Source organism: Penaeus japonicus, unplaced genomic scaffold (genome assembly GCF_977035675.1).
Source record: "Penaeus japonicus unplaced genomic scaffold, GWHDUDI00000001_assembly GWHDUDI00000029, whole genome shotgun sequence".
Classification (NCBI taxonomy): domain Eukaryota; kingdom Metazoa; phylum Arthropoda; class Malacostraca; order Decapoda; family Penaeidae; genus Penaeus; species Penaeus japonicus.
The window spans coordinates 20,480,572-20,495,571 of NW_028234431.1; the positions used below are offsets into that span (position 1 = coordinate 20,480,572).

At 46.9% G+C, this 15,000-nt stretch overlaps 1 protein-coding gene and 1 long non-coding RNA gene across 2 annotated transcripts in view; both read left to right on the forward strand.

Moving 5' to 3' along the window:
* LOC147468407 (uncharacterized) overlaps nt 1-1,195 on the forward strand; it is a 1,551-nt gene extending 356 nt beyond the window's left edge. The window contains exons 1-2 of the long non-coding RNA XR_015192481.1: nt 1-454; nt 563-1,195. The exon at nt 1-454 is cut by the window's left edge and continues 356 nt beyond it. This is a non-coding gene — a long non-coding RNA (uncharacterized LOC147468407). The remainder of the gene's footprint in view (nt 455-562) is intronic.
* LOC122253478 (uncharacterized) overlaps nt 1-15,000 on the forward strand; it is an 85,765-nt gene that overhangs the window by 62,897 nt on the left and 7,868 nt on the right. The gene's annotated exons all lie outside the window — the stretch shown is intronic.

Below are 15,000 nucleotides of genomic sequence, written 5' to 3' on the forward strand. Positions count from 1 at the left end.
GGGTGATTTGAATCCTAATGCCTTATCTTTCAATTACCGTCCTTAGAGTATAGGCTTTTTAATCTGCAATTTTATTAACAAGTCAGAATGTTTCGCCATCTAGTTGAACATATTAACACCAGAACCTACGGATAGAATTGCAGTGAAACACACATATGGTGCAAGAGATGAAAATAATAAACGAATATCAAAAGAAATTAAGAAAATGTTTCTCATCGCCGAGGTCGACCAAGCAGCCCCATGCATCAAGGCTGTCGAATTAGCCTGCGTGTTTGCGATAAATTATCAGAGCGAGTGTGGCAGTCACTCTTCTCTAACGCGCCTACTATCGTCGCCATTTCCGGTGTGGTTGTGCCAGTGTACCCGACGAAGGGACGCCGCTAGTCTCGCTCCGAGTGTCCCGTGGTCAGGCAGGACCCGTTCGCGTCCGCGCCGTTGAGTGGAGTTCCTCTGGGTGCGTGCTGGTGCCTTTCCGGGTTCTTGTAAGGGTTCAAGGAGTAGTAGTTCGCCTGTCCTCCGGGCTGCGAGATCGAGATCGAGTGTTGTTTTTTTGTTTTGGAAGGACTGGTTTTGTGAAATGGTCTCTGGTGTTTTGAAGAAGAAGCAAAGAGAAATGAGCGGAAATTCCTTTGGCTTCTGATACGAATCGAACTTTCGAGGCAGACGTCTAAGCTCGTGTGTTGAGACCTTGTGACGCAGCGGTGATTATGTTTCGTCATCCTTTCGTCCACTTAGCTTAAAAGTTTTATTCTAAGCTCTGATATGTGAAGAAAGAAAAGAAACAGAAACAAAGAATAAGAATATCCTGAGGACTAGCTCCTTGCCTAGGAAAATAATGAAATAAGAATTAGAACAATTACTAATCTCTTGTGGGTTCTCAAGAGCAGGGAAGAGCAGAAGGAAGGTCGTTTCCCCTGAATTCTCGGAGGGGGAACTTGTGCGCATGACGTTGAGGTATTTATGAGGATGGGAGAGGGACAGAGGAGAGAAAAATAAGAAAGAATATGAAAATATACACAGTTGACGAATTTGTGATAAGAATTAAGAAGCAAAAAAAAACAATGGAGATGAAAAAGAGGACTATGGTGAACAAGTAACACATGCTAAAGATGAAAACAAAATGAATATAGAGTAAAGAAAAAAAAAGAAACAAAAGAGAGAGTGAGAGAGACTTTTTAAAAATCACAATGGCGTATCGATCAAACTCCTCGAACGAAAGCAAGAAGGGAGTGAGTTTGTTGCCCTTGCATCTCGACATCCTCGGGGCATGATGAAGGCCTGAGTTCACACCTCTTACAAGATGACGCAGAGGATGCAAATTAGGGATACCGGTAAGGATCGACACAGACGGGGGGAGAGAGAGAGAGAGAGAGAGAGAGAGAGAGAGAGAGAGAGAGAGAGAGAGAGAGAGAGAGAGAGAGAGAGAGACGAAACGGAGACAAAGTGAGAGTAAGAAAGAGGGTAGGGGGAGGGAGAGAGAAGAAGAGAGAGATAGAGAGAAATCATTAGTTCTAAATTAGGGCGTCCTGTATGTGATGCGAAGTAAGAGAAAATGTAAATATCTGTGTTTGAGTTACAATTCAATCGAGCGCTTCAATTGCATATTGCAACTGTGTTATAGTAAATTACTACAAACGGTATTTCCAATTGCATTTGTTTATTTTGCGTATACATTTCTTTATAACCTTGAAATATTTTTTTGCAAATGACTTGGCAATTATATCCTGCAGTGATTTATCTCCAGTTGGCTTGCAACAAAACCGAGGTTGGGCGTCTTGAAGGTCTGAGTGGAATTGCAATTACGTGCAATATGTTTTACATAATAAAGGCTTGTTTCTTTTGTTATTGGTCGTTTTGCATTTTGCTTAATCTGTCAAATTTGATGCATTGTCAATGCATCGTTTGCAGACATAAATTTATTTAGCCAAATGCTACAATATACAGAAACATGATAACCAAATTAATTCCAGTGAATCAGTTATTGTTATCTAAGAATTGAATATATGATACGTATATAAAGTTGTATGTGTATGTATATTTATGTGTATATAAAGGTGTGTGTGTGTGTGTGTGTGTGTGTGTGTGTGTGTGTGTGTGTGTGTGTGTGTGTGTGTGTGTTTGTCTGTGTGTTTATATATATACATATACATATACATATATATATATATATATATATATATATATATATATATATATATATATATATACACATATATATGGTTTACAGTGGACGATTGGGCGGGCTAAGGGTTGGGGAGGAGGCTGGTCCGTCTTCCAGATCCCGGATGTCCGGCCGCTCGACCATGCACCGACGAAGGTACTAGTTATATTCACTGGTTATATTCGTATATATAATTGGAGGATTTAGGGGAAATAGGGAGGAGAATAAGGACGAGGAAGGGAAGGAGTTGAAACTGAAGATGGAGAGAGAGAGAGAGAGAGAGAGAGAGAGAGAGAGAGAGAGAGAGAGAGAGAGAGAGAGAGAGAGAGAGAAAGAGAGAGGAGAGAGAAACAAAGACAGAGAAAGAAAGAACACTAAAAGCGCGCAGGACAGACGCTACAAATTCCAGTGGCCACCGGATTCATGTCGAGTGACGTCACCCCCGGGTTCGCCTGGCCTCCTGCCGCCCGCCCGCCCGCCCGCCCGCGTTGGGTCCGACGCTGGAAAACGGGGGATTGATAACGAATGCGAGACGAGTGCCGCCACGACAGCCTTCGTAATTGGGAAGATATTGTAGTGTTGGATTAGCGGGACGTTATTTTTTTTTCTTCCTTTTTTTTTTCTTTTTTTATCACGTTCCCGGAAGTTTTCGTGATTTTTGGGTCGTAAACATCCGTGAATCACGATTTCTTTCGCTGTGGATGACGCTTCATTTTTTTCTTTTTTTTCTTATGTTCTGGGATTTTCATGGACTATTATTTTCTGGTTTAGGTTTTTCTAATGCAGCGTTATCATGTGTCGGTTTCATTTTCTTGTGGATTTATTGCTTTAATGCTGAAAATAGAGCATTCCGGCGGAGGATGGAAAGCAGGATGAAGAGGGAAAGAGAGAAGGCAAATAAGAACAGCAAAAGCAGGAAATAAAAAAAAGACGAGGGACAGACGAGACTGGCCGACAGAGACCATGTCAGAGGTAGAATGGAGAGAGAGAGAGAGAGAGAGAGAGAGAGAGAGAGAGAGAGAGAGAGAGAGAGAGAGAGAGAGAGAGAGAGAGAGAGAGAGAGCGAAATCTGAAGGAAGGAAAAGAGAAAGAGAAAAAGAGAGCTATAATAAGAGCTAAAAGAAGGGAGGGAGAGCGCGCGCGAGAGAGAGAGGGAGGAGTAGAAAGAGAGAGTCCCACAATGAGGAGCCGCCACGAGGAGTTCCCAGGGAAGCGTCCAGGGATTGGTTTTGGTAGTGAAACATCCTCAAGGTCGTGTGGGAAGTTGGGAGGGGGGAGTGGTGGGGGATGAGTCAGGTAGAAGGAGAGTCGGGAAGGGTGTGTTGACGGCGAAGGATACCCCTGGTCGAGGATCCTCCTCCGCTCCTGCGCGCGTGCGTGCGTGCGTGCGTCTTTGAATGCATTTTATTCCAGAGACGGCCAGGAAAGCATTTTCAATTATTTCCCACCCAAGTGCATTTGTCATTAATACTATTATCGTTATCATTATTATTTATATGTTTTTTTTTTTAACGAGTGCATTTTTCCCTTTTTTTATTCTCTTCCACCAAGTGCCTGTTTTTATTTTTGTTTAAGTTAACATGAGAGGAGGCCGTGCGTGATATGCATATTAATGTTTCTGATAATTTAGCAATATTATGTGATATAGATCAAGGTCTTCAGTCTCCTGCAACATGCATGTGAAATACGTCAATCAGAATCGCCTCTCATAAAATCACAGTGAAAACCAAACAGAGGTCGTACGATAAACTGATTAGGAAAATCAGAACACAAGAAAGGGTGAAGTTCCGCCAGTTTAAAAACGCAAGCGCTTGCCTTAAGCCCCGAAGCCGTCTGCCAATACCGTATCGTCTTTACCAAGGGAGTCTTTATGATCATGATCTCATTACCTTTGAACATCGGCCGAGAGGGAGGGAGGGAGGGGGGAGGGGTCGCTTGAAGGTGGGGTCAGGTTCAAGGGCTTTCCCCTCTTCACGGCCGGGCTCCAAGGTCGTCCGCGACACGCCGCCGCCGCTACCTGCCGGGGGAGCGACGCAGCGCCTCGGAAAAGGGGGGAGGAGGAGAGGGAGGGGGGTGCATAAAGCCGGCGAGGAGGATGGACACGGACGCTCAAGGGGTTCGCTCCTTGCTTTATTTTTTTTTTCGTGAGTCTATATTTTACTTGTCTCCATCTCGGCCTCCTCCCGTTTCCCTCTCTTCCTCCTCTCTTCCATCCTGAGTTACCTACCTCCTCTATCTTCTTCCTCTTCACATTCACTCCCTCTGCCATTTTCCCCTTCTCTTTTCATGCCTGTGTCTCCCCGTCTCCTGTATTTCCGTCAGATTTACCTCCTCCTCTCCTCATCCCCTCCCCCATGTCTCCCTCCTCTTTCCCCTCCTCCCGCCCCTCCCCTCCCTCCATCCTCTTTCCTCCTCCCCCCCGCCCCTCCCCCATGTCCCCTTCCCCTAACCCGTCCGCGCCGGAGAGCGTCGCGGGAGGCCTTCGTCTCGCGTGAGACGACGCTGACGGAGGCGACAGCGGCGAGATGACTGGCGGAGCGCGCGTCCTCCCTCCACGGTCAAGGCCAAGGTCAGCGGGCCGGCCGAGGTGCTCTTGCCTCTCCTGTCTCGGCTCGACCTTCCCTTGCTCCTCCCTCGACCTCTGACCCCTAACCCCCCTCCCCCGGGATCTTCCACATTCCTTTAACACCCCCTCTCCATCTCCATCTTCATCTTCATCTATATCTCCATCTCTATTCCCTTTCCTTCCATCCTTTCTCTATTCTCTCCTCCTCTTCTGTCTGTTATCTTCTCTGCTGTTGCATCTTCTTCCCTTCCATACCATTCTCTGCCCCCTCCCCCCTTCTCTCTCTCTTATGTTCCCCTCTTCCTCCATCTCTCTCTCTTTCTCCATCCCCCCTCCCCCCTCCCTCACTTAATCTCTTTTTATTCTTTCTTTATTTCCCGCTTCTTTCCCCTTCCTTTTCCCCTCCCTGCCCAAGAACGGATGGAGAATTCGAGGTAATAATAGGTATTTCCCCTTGTGTGTGTCGAAGAAATGTGCACTCACGGGATGGGTGGAAAGAGAGGGAAAAATATCGTATTATTTTGCATCCAGCTGAATTGCACGTTGCACCACTGCAGAAAATATCCTCCCGGAATATTTGCATTATTATGATGTTGGTCTTTCGTAGAAAAATCCGAAATGTATTTTTATTTATAGTGTCAATTTTTCATTCCTTTTTTCTCCCTTTCTTTCTCTACTATGTTTCATCTTTTTTTTTTTTTTTTTTTTTTGCTCTTACTTTTTGTTATTGTGTCTGAGGTCATGTCATGTTCTATTCAGTATTGGCGTGAGGCGAAGCTCATGTCAGATCTTGGTTTTTATTTTGTGTTCTTGCTATTTTTATTTTTTACTTATTTTTATGATTTATCCATTTTTTTACTTATTTATTTATTTATTATCATTATTGTTTATTGTTATTATTTACTTATTATTTTTAGTTCAGACTTTTCTGGTTTGTTGCATATTTTTGTCTGTTGGTCTTGTTGTCATTATAACTCTTGACGTCTATGAAAGCTTAGCGTGATTATTGCTTATATAGTGTTTGTTATTTTTGCTGTTTTTGTTGCGATCATGGTTAATCTTATTGGTTTTCATTATCACTATTACGATCATGATGATGTAATGTATTTTGTATTACCATTATCATTATTATTGTTGTTATCATCATCATTACTATTATTATTACTATTATTATTATTATTATTATCATCATTAGCATTAGCATCTTGATTAGCATGAACACTTATGTAATAATTATAGGAAGCCTTTGACAATCTTCATAATCTAGATTATTCACCAATAGACACGACTGAAGACGTAAAAGATGTTCACTCCAACACCTCCCCTTCCCCCCGTGCTACTACCCCTCCCCCTCCCCCTCCCCCGTCTCACCCAGCCTCCCGCGCATCCCCTCAACGACACAAAACTAACCCATAACACATAAAACCAAGGAAAACCCAAAGCGAACTAAAGCCAAAAGATCGAAGAGAGAATGAAATACCCCCCATATACCCCATCTCCCCACCCCACCCTACCCCAACCCCAACCCATTCCCAAGCCCACGATACCCACCAAGGCCCGTCATGGCTGCCCCAACCTTCGTTCCGCCATTTTTTTTTTGGGGGGGGAGCGGAAGTTGTTGTTTTGTAATCGTTTTGTAAGTTTGTTGCTGTGAAGGGTTTTAGTACGGATGTGGTGTTTGTTTGTTTTGTTTTGTTTTATTTTCATCTGTCAAAGACGGACTAAGAAGGGGATAACCTATGTTACCTCATCCCTTTGAGGTTTAAGTAAACACTTCTTAATATACTTACCTAATATATTAAGCCAAAAAGTTTCTCCCTATCTATCTATCTGTCTCCCTCCCTCCCTCTCCCTCTCTCTCTCCCTCCCTCCCTCCCTCCCTCCCTCCCTCCCTCCCTCCCTCCCTTTCTTCTCTCTTATAATCTCTTTCTTCCTCTTCTTCCCTCTTCCCCCTCTCTTCTCTCCCCTACCCTCCTCTCCCTCCTTCAGTCGTCCTCACCCCCACTTCTCTCTTCTTCCCCTTATCCTCCTCTCCTCCGCTCCCTTCCTCCCCCTATCCTCCTCTCCTCCCCCCTATCCTCCTCTCCTCCCCCCTTCCCACTTCAAACCTTCACGCGGCAACCCATATCGTCACATCGCCTGGGGCCTAAAGAAGAAATTTTCCACGCGACCTTCGTAATAACTCCCCCCTACCCCCCGCCCCCTTTCCTCTTCTCCTCCTCCTCCCCCACACCCTCTCTTTACTAACCTCTACCACTCCTCCCTCCCCCTCCCCCTTTCCCTATCCATCCTCCTCCCTCACACCACCCTAGCCTCCCCCTCCCCTCTCCTCTCCCTCTCCCTCTCCATCCTCCTCTACCCTCCCCCTCCTCCTCTACCCCTCCCCCTCCCCTCTCCCTCTCCATCCTCTCGACCCCTCCCCCTCCCCCCCCCTCCCCCTACCAAGGTTGCGTGTCCATAACATGGTATTTTGGATCTTATTGCGGTGCGCGCGCGTGTGACCATGTGTGTGTGTGTGTGTCCGAGTCTTTCTCTCTCTCTCTCTCTCTCTCTCTCTCTCTCTCTCTCTCTCTCTCTCTCTCTCTCTCTCTCTCTCTCTCTCTCTCTCTCTCTCTCTCTCTCTCGTGTTGTGTTCTGATGACGGCGCTTCCGGGGCGATTGGCTGGTCATGTGCGACTTTTTTATTGTTGCTGTTTCTGCCGTTTCTGATTTTTGTTTTGTTTTGTTTTATTCGTAGACATACATGGTGTTGTGTTACATTTTTTTTTCTTGTCTTGCTTGTTTTATTGCTTGCTTGCTTTCTTACTTCTTTGTTATGTTTTTTCTCCGTTTTTTTTTCTCTTCTCTGCTTGTCTATGCACGTTTATAAACTCTCTGTGTGTTCCTCGGTGTTATGTAAACGTGAACGGATTTATCTCTCTCTTTCTCTTTCTCTTTCTCCTCTCTCTTCTCTCTTCTCTCTTCTTTCTTCTCTCTTCTCTCTCTCTCTCTCTCTCTCTCTCTCTCTCTCTCTCTCTCTCTCTCTCTCTCTCTCTCTCTCTCTCTCTCTTTCTCTCTCCCTTTTCTCTCTCCCTTTTCTCTCTCCCTTCTCTCTCTCCCTTCTCTCTCTCTCCCTCTCTCTCTCCTCCCTCCCTCTCTCTCTCTCTTCTCTCTCTCTCTCTCTCTCTCTCTCTCTCTCTCTCTCTCTCTCTCTCTCTCTCTCTCTCTCTCTCTCTCTCTCTCTCTCTATCTGCCTCCCTCCCTCTCTCCCTCTCTCCCCATCTCTCTTTCATCAAATTCCCATCCATCCACTCATCCCACATCTCTCTCAGAAACAAAAATCCCATCCAGATATCAAAGAGCTCTCAAAGATTCACCAACCATAATCAACCGAGAATTGTCCAGAGTTAATTTACAATTTTCTATATTCGTATTTTCTGTAGCGTTGTGGAGTGGCCGATCGTCTTTTGTCAATCTCTGGGTTGTTGATTCTAACGAGCTCGGCGGTTGAGCCCCCCCCCCCCGTCCATGCGCTGGCCGGAATGATTTTGTTTTTGTTTGCTGTGGTTGGCTCTGTCTCTCTCTCGGCTCGCTGTTGCTTGGTCTTTCGTTTTGTTGTTGAGTCTTTTTGTTTTGTTTCTCTCTCGTTCTCTCTTTATCTCTCTCTCTCTTTCTTTCTCTGTGATTTTATCTTTCTCTCTTTATTCTCTCTCTCTCTCTCTCTCTCTCTCTCTCTCTCTCCCTCCCTCTCCCTCTCTCTCCCTCCCTCCCTCTCCCTTCCCCCTCCCCCTCCCTCCCTCTCCCTCCTCTCCTCTCTCCCTCTTCCTCTCTCCTCTCTCTCCTCTCTCTCCTCTCTCCTCTCTCTCTTCTTTTCTTTCTTTCTCTCTCCTCCTTTCCTCCCTCCCCTTTCCCTTCCCTCCTCCCTCCTTTTCTCCCTTCCCCTCCTTCCCTCCCTTTCCCTTCCTTTCCCTTCCTTTCCCTCCCTTTCCCTCCCCCCCTCTCTCCCTCGGCGGAATGCCGGTATATGACTCTCCTTTCCGTCCCTTCGCTCAGCCCGCGTCCGAGTGAGGGCGTGAGAGCCTATCGGTCAAAGATATCCTATTGCAAAACAGTGCATGTTGCTGCTGCATATTTTAATATCGGCTCTCGTGACGTCATCATTGTCTTTTTCTTTTTCCTCTTTTTTAGGATTAGTTTGAAAGTTTTTTAAAAGCTGTTTAGTGTTCACTTTGTCGTTTTGATGACCGGTATGAGGATGAAGGTGTGGGAGGTCTTCGGATTATCACGCATTTTATAGCTTGGCGTGTTTAATTTGTTGGTTTTGGGATTATTGGTGTGTGTTTGTCGGTCGTAAAGCGTGGTGTTTTTTTTCTTTTTCTTTGGGGTGGGGGGGGGGCGGGGGTGGGGGGTTTTAACAAGGTAATATGAATTTTGTAATGATTATGGTGTTGACGGTGATTTTGGTTCGTATTTTTGTTCATTCTGAGTAAATCGTTCTTAGCTATACACAGTTTGCCTCCACCGAAGAAGAAACAATAATAACAGCAATAACAATAGTAATAACTATTACAATGATAGTGATAATACTAATAACGATATTAGTAATGATCATAGTGATAATGGTGACAACATTAATAATAAAAAAAAGATATCCCACTGATGGAGACGGTCAGCGCATATCGCCGCCTGACCTTTAGATGAAGACTTTCCAGAAAGGATAAGAAAATGATAAGAAGTAAGATTCGAAAGGCCACACTGGCATGTCCGGTTTTTTTCTTTCTCTTTTATGTTTTTTTTTTTTATGGAGGTCGTTTCTTGCTGTTGTGTCGCTGGATTCGCGTGAGTGAATAAAGCCTAGATTTATTATATTTTGCGATGATATTCTTTTTAATGATTTACTAATGGTCAATTATTATTATTATTATTATATTTATTGATATTGTTACTTTGCATTGTTTAATCTATGTTCTTTATTCTTTGTCATTATCATTCTTATCATCATCATTTAGTTTTGTGCCCACCTCTTGCTCCAAATATCATGGAGTGAGAGACAGAGGCAGAAAGAAACAAAAAGTGAAGAAAAATGAGAAAAGAGATATATGAAAGCTGAGAGAGGGAGGGGAGGGGGAGGGGAAGGGGAGCAGTAATCTCTTATGAGTTCCGCTTACTCTGAAATAGTTGAGATTGTTGGGGACGGGGAGGGGGAGGGGAAGGGGAAGGGGAAGGGGAAGGGGAAGGGGAAGGGGAAGGGGGGTAAAGAAGGGGAAGAATGTGAGGAGGAGGGGGAGGAGAGAGGGGAGGGGAAGGGGATGATGGAGGGTATAAGGATATTGGCTTTTCTTTGATATGTTTTGTTTTACTGTTTTTTTTTAAGGGATTGGGGGTGAGGGAGGGGATGTTGCTTTATTTTTGTAAGTACTTATAAAGTAAGTATTAATTATAATGACAATAATTATAAGATTGCCGTAGTACTAGTAGCACCAATTAATAAAGACAACGATGATGATAATTATAACAAGAATGACATTAACACCAATAATAATAATAATAGCAATAACGATGATAACAATAATAACAGCAATAATAACACTACGGATAACAACGCCACCCTTGGGCATCCCGATAAAAGGGCTGGCTATTAAAGGCCATAGTGCTATATTTACCAACCTCATTATCATTTCCAAGCAGCGCCTCCGGACCCCCGCGACTCATGTTCACTCATAGCGATCGCGCGATGAATATGGAGGGAGATAATTAGGAAGAATTATGTCGATTGGCCGCTGAATATGCGAGTCTTCTGCGCCAAGCAAGGAGAGGGGGAGGAGGGGAGGGGGAGGGGGTGGGGGGATGGGGGGAGGTGAAGGAAATGGAAGAGGGGAGGGGGAGGGGGAGGAAAGGTGGAGGAGGGGAGGGGGAGGGGGAGGAAAGGTGGAGGAGGGGAGGGGGAGGGGGAGGTGAAGAAAATGGGAGAGGGGAGAGGGAGGGGATGGGGTGAGGTGAAGAAAATGGGAGAGGGGAGGGGAGAGAGAATGGGAGTGGGGAGGGGTTTGGGATGGGAGAGAATGTTTGACCGTGCCTCCCCCCCCCCTCTCCTCCTTACGTTAAGGTCAAGCTTCGGATCTCCAAGGTTAAGCGGCCAAGACCAGGAAAAGATAAAAAATCTTAAGGTCACGCAACAAATCCATCCGCCCTCCCTCACCCCACCCAACCCCCACCCTTCTCTCTTTCCCCTTCTGTTCATGCTGCGCCTCTATCCCTCCCTCCATATCCCCCCTCCCCCCTTCCCTTCTCTCCTCCTTCCCTCTCCTCTAATCACCTCTCCTCTCCTCTCCTCTAACCACCTCCCCCCTCCTCACCTCTTCTCTCTTCTCCTCTTCTCATCTCTCCTCCCCTCCCCTCCCCTCCCTTCCCTTCCCCTCCCCTCCCCCCTCCTCACTTCTCCTCACCTTCCCTCTCCTCTCCTCTCCTCACCTCTCCCCTCCTTCCCTCCTCTTTCCTTTCCTTTTCCTTTCCTTCTCATTCCGTCCCCTTCCCTTCTCTCTTCCTTCCCCTTCCCTCCTCCTTTCCTTCCCCTTCCTTCCTCCTCCCTCCCCTTCCCTCTTCCTTTCCCCCCCCTTCCCTCCCCTCCCTCCTCCCTTCCTTCCCCTTTTCTTCCCTTCCCTCCCCTTCCTTTTTCCCTCCTTTTGTCCTCCCTTCTCCTTCCTTTCTCCTTCCCTCCTCCTCCCCTATCCCCGTCACGCATAATTGGTGATAACGTTATGTGGTTGCTGGAAGTGGATAGTTGGATGGGTGGATGGGTGGATGGGTGGCTATGAAAGGAGGTGTGGGGGAGGGAGGCAATCTGTTGTTAACACTTGCTTAGAGACTTGCTTTCATCTCTCTCATTTCTATTATCTAACTTTGGGTTATTTTTCTCTCATCGTCAGGATCAACGATTACTAACAGCATCCTATAAATATTTGTACGTGGGCAAGAAATAAAAACGATAAGAGTCCGCATAAAAACAAATGAAAACGAGAACGACTTCCGATACGAACATCATCAGTTACTTGCTCAATCAGCTTGCATTCATGCAGGTGAAGGCAAATCAGTAAAATTCTTCTGTGGAGCCCCGCGGTGCCCCCGAGTACCCTGGAGTGCCACACGGAGTGCCAGCGCCGCAAGGAGTGCCAGTCGACGAGGCACGAGTGTGTAGAGAGAGGAAAAGTAGTGGAGTGTGGAGAGCGATGGGATGACTCGGCCCTTAAGAGTCTTCAGATATCGCTTGATTGATATTTTTAGATGGCACCGCATTATGGTTGTTTCTCCATTTTTTGGATGAGTGTACCTTCATCACACACACACACACATACATATATATATATATATATATATATATATATATATATATATATATGTGTGTGTGTGTGTGTGTGTGTGTGTGTGTGTGTGTGTGTGTGTGCGTGTGTTTGTGTGGTTGTATAAACATAAATTTATGCACTTGTGTATTTGTGTTTGCTCGTTTGCTTATATTTCCTTTGCATGGGCCATGACTTGACTTGCACATTTCCCTTGATTCTTTTCCTGCCACTTATGCACCCCGCGCCCGACCCCCAACCCCGCGCCAGCGCCAGCGCTCCGGCGAGCCAGGAGGCAACCCGCACCGACTCCGTAGACAGATAGCGCCGCGTGACCTCCGGCCCTGACACAGTCCCTGAGTCACAGCTGACGAAGCCCCCACGTCCGGGATGTAGCTTCTTCGAGGGAAATGATCGCCTGAGCTCCGCTGAATGTGACGGGCTGATGACGTCATGTTTCTCTCTCCGCGAGTGTGCCGACCGGTTTCGGTGTTAGTTTGTGAGGTTGCATCTATTGGGCGGCGGGGACGGGAGCCCGTAAGCTCGCCGGCGCCTTCAACGGGAGTGAAACGCCAACGGGAGTGAAACGCCAGCGGGAGCTGACGTTACGAGGTACACGTTGTGAGCCTTGGCTGAGAGAGAGAGAAAATATTTCGCGTTTATGTTCCATCCGTGGGTGATTTCCGTCGCACGCCCCTTCCCTGCGGCCAGCGGAGACGCCCTCAAGGATAGGGAAGCTGGAAGGATCTTAATTAGTCTCGATTAGCAAGCGGAGGGTCATTTGGCTAATTACCTGCACCGATGCTTCCATATCTCAGAGAGGCTGGGGAGGGAAATTGGCTCCGGGGAGGTTAACGATTGGGGGAGGAGGGAGGGGGAGGGGGGCAAAGAGGGATACACGGACAGATTGACAGCCAGAGACAGACACACACACAGATAGACGGAGCCAAATAGACCAGAAGACATTCTCTTTTCAGACTAATAGACAGATATACAGTTATACTGCTACAGACGGACATATACAGCTAGAGAAATAGACTGACTAATAGATGAATAAAAACGGATATAAATAGACTGCCTGGTGGCCAAATAAAGAAACAAACAAAGCAAGACAAGAGAAAATGAAGACTTGAGAGGAAAGGAGGAGAATGAACCATCTATCATTTATCCTCTCCTTCCGAGACGGTGTGTTGTTCCTCGGAAGTGCCCTCCAGACTCCGCTGACTCTCGCACTCGGGGACTCTCGGCCACATCGACCAGCTGATGCCACGAGAGATACGGGGACTAGAGAGGGGGAGGAGGAGGAGGAGGAAGAGGAAGAAGCAAGAAGAGGAGGAGGAGAAAGAGGAAGGAGAAGAAGAAGCAGGAGGAGGAGGAGGAGAAAGAGGAAGAGACGGAGTAAGAGGAGGAGGAGGAGAAAGAAGAAGAGAGGAGGAGGAGGAGGAGGAGAAAGAAGAAGAGACGGAGGAGGAGGAGGAGGAGGAGAAAGAAGAAGAAGAGGAGGAGGGGGTTCGTTGAAGGGATATGAAAGAGGAGAGACGGAGGAGGACGAGCGGAGTTGAGAGAAGAAGAAGAAGCAGGAGGAGGAGGAGGAGGAGGAGGAGGAGGAGAAAGAGACGAAACTGGAGGAGGAGGAAGAGAAATAGGAGAAACAGGAGGAGGAGGAGAAAGAGGAGAAACAGGAGGAGGAGGAGGAGAAAGAGGAGAAACAGGAGGAGGAGGAGGAAAAGAGGAAGAGGAAGAAGGAGGAGGAGGAAAAGAGGAAGAGGAAGAAGGAGGAGGAGGAAAAGAGGAAGAGGAAGAAGGAGGAGGAGGAGAAGAAGAGGAGGAAGAAGGAGGAGGAGGAAAAGAGGAGGAAGAAGGAGGAGGAGGAGGAGGAAGAGGAAGAAGAAGGAGGAGGAGGAGGAGGAAGAGGAAGGAGGAGGAGGAGGAGGAGAAAGAGGAAGAAGGAGGAGGAGGAGGAGGAAAAGAGGAAGAGGAAGAAGGAGGAGGAGGAGGAAGAGGAAGAAGGAGGAGGAGGAAAAGAGGAAGAGGAAGAAGGAGGAGGAGGAGAAGAAGAGGAGGAAGAAGGAGGAGGAGGAAAAGAGGAAGAGGAAGAAGGAGGAGGAGGAAAAGAGGAAGAGGAAGAAGGAGGAGGAGGAAAAGAGGAAGAGGAAGAAGGAGGAGGAGGAGAAGAAGAGGAGGAAGAAGGAGGAGGAGGAGGAGAAAGAGGAAGGAGGAGGAGAAAGAGGAGAAGGAGGAGGAGGAGAAAGAGGAAGAAGAAGGAGGAGGAGGAGGAAGAGGAAGAGGAGAGGAGGAGGAGAAAGAGGAAGAAGGAGGAGGAGGAGGAGAAAGAGGAAAAGGAAGGAGGAGGAGGAGGAGGAAAAGGAAGGAGGAGGAGGAGGAGAAAGAGGAAGAGGAAGAAGGAGGAGGAGAAGAAGAAGAAGAAGAAGGAGGAGGAGGAGAAAGAGGAAGAAGAAGAAGGAGGAGGAGGAGGAGAAAGAGAAAGAAGAAGGAGGAGGAGGAGAAAGAGGAAGAAGGAGGAGGAGAAAGAGGAAGAAGAAGGAGGAGAAAGAGGAAGAAGAAGAAGGAGGAGGAGGAGAAAGAGGAAGAAGGAGGAGGAGGAGGAGGAGAAAGAGGAAGAGGAGGAGGAGGAGGGAGTTACATGAGTAATGAAAAATAGGGGGAAGGGGGGTATATGAGTAGGAAAAGGGGGGGGGGAGCGAGACCAGGGACACGTTAAGCATGCGTCAGTGTGGGTCGAACTCGGGGAGCGAGTCTGCGTGTTTTGTGACATCGTGTTTTTGAGGTGAAGAACTTTAGTTGAACTTGGTAAGAAGTTTAGTCGTATGAACTTACGAAAAGATAACCGTCCTTTGTTAATCGAATGCTCTATTGGTTATCGTTTATTTTGTTTGCCGATTTTGCAAGTTTCCGTTGATATGTCTTCCGTTTCGATTTCGCGGATGTACCAACGA